We start from the raw sequence: 1,866 nt of genomic DNA, 5'->3' as shown, positions 1-1,866 counted from the left end.
GGCCTCTGTAAGTGTCAAATGTCATTCTAGTGTATCCAAAGAACCGTGTCTTAATATTATCCATTCAGTATTAAAAAAAAAGTGAGATACGTTCCTAAATTAAACTTCTAGTCTTAATTAAGAAAATAGGAACAATCACTGATGGGTATATTGTATTGCATTTGATCAAAAGTCTTTCTATGTCTGTGACACATCAAACTTCTAACCATTTTATTTGTAACAAAGCAATCTTCAAATTGCCACAGTGTTGCATTTTTCCCAAAACATTTCAAAAGGAAACTGAGAATACAAATCTAAATGCAGTATGCTACTGTACATGTCTTTGGTGTGGTTGTGTGTCAAGAAAATGACCTTACTATCATTTCAAGTCAATCGTGTTACATTTCTTTGTGCTTGACTTCCTGTAGCTCGGCGTGGTGTACACAGAGGGAGGCAGCACTGCCTAACAAGAGCAGAGTATGCTTTGGAGTAATCCATTCACAATTGCCCTTTTTCATCAAGTTACACTGTGATCAAATGTCTACACCTCACATAGGTGTGTCCACCAAAGGGGAGTTGATTGAGGAACATCTAACCATAAACAGGTTGTCACTCCATTCGTTGACTCCAGCGATTATGGTCGATGGCAGCGGCATTGTGGAACAGTTTGGAAGGCTCATCCGGCAGGAAGTCCCCATCAATCACGGAGACAGGAACAGTTCCAAACAAGTGGGTCTGACAGAGACAGACACACCAGACACTCTGTACACTACTAACTGTCTGTTTTATAATGGCAATTTAATTTCACATATACTATCTCGGCTATTGGTCTGAAACTAACCCATAGTAATTTGGTAATTTGTGCTTTATTTATTCCATAAATCTAACTCTTAAATGATGGAATGGAAGCGCCAATCAATCAATCAAAATTGCTAGTTTGTGTTGAAACACATCAGTACCATCAAATGCTAATTAATAAGTATGAGCATTGGAGTAAATATAATCTAATAAATATATCCTGTAGCAGCACAATTCCTCCAGTGGTGTGCCTTTTAACCATTGCGAAGAAGCGGGCATAACAAGATTTTTCTCATCTATCATGCTCCGGTAAAAGCACACAACGTCATAATGAAATGTAAACATGGTTATGAGGAGTGTAGTCCTTACGTCGGGTGAGCTGGACAGACTGAGAGAGCCGGCCAACGTAGGAGACAGGATCAGCATCTTCAAACAGGAACACATGTTTGATCTGTGGGGCAGTTGACCTTTATAGCGACCTGGGGAGAGGGTAAATCATCTTTAATTGTTTCATAGCCCTGACATTTATACCATTTAAATTACTGTTCCAAGAAGTGAAAAATAAAAGAGAAGCTGTTGTGTACCTCCTCAGCGAACCTGCGGGGGTTCTTATTAATAGCCCATGGCAAAGGGCGACACCGCTCTGGAGATGGCTCTCTTGAACAACCCTTGTTGTGGGGAGTGAGAGTCTGTGGGCAGATATAATTTTTTTTTTTTTTTATAAATAAAGTTAGATTCAATTTCTTTTACCTTTATATAGTAGATTTATATAGTATATAATCAACCTATCATCTCACACAAGGAGTTAACACGTAGAAAAACAAGCTCTTCTCACCTGAGCTGCACTAGCTGCACCTGCAGACTCTCCAAAGATGGTGATGTTGTCCGGGTCTCCTCCAAACGAGCGGATGTTCCTTTTCACCAGCCGATAGCGGCATGCTGGTCCCACAGGCCGTAGTTTCCTGAAGTGGATCAAACTTTCACTCAATCAAATGACTTATGTAATGAACAATTTATAAAAATGGCGGACAGGCCAAATCTTCTACGTTGAAAATAAACTGGGCACCAAATACCGGAGAAAAAAGAACG

The 1,866-nt window shown here is 39.9% G+C and overlaps 1 pseudogene; it reads right to left on the bottom strand.

Annotated features, from left to right (window-relative positions):
* LOC116704698 (bile salt-activated lipase-like) overlaps nt 1–1,866 on the bottom strand; it is a 14,978-nt pseudogene that overhangs the window by 3,871 nt on the left and 9,241 nt on the right.

The sequence above is a fragment of the Etheostoma spectabile genome, chromosome 16 (genome assembly GCF_008692095.1).
Source record: "Etheostoma spectabile isolate EspeVRDwgs_2016 chromosome 16, UIUC_Espe_1.0, whole genome shotgun sequence".
NCBI lineage: Eukaryota > Metazoa > Chordata > Actinopteri > Perciformes > Percidae > Etheostoma > Etheostoma spectabile.
This window is presented reverse-complemented; position numbering and strand designations above follow the sequence as displayed.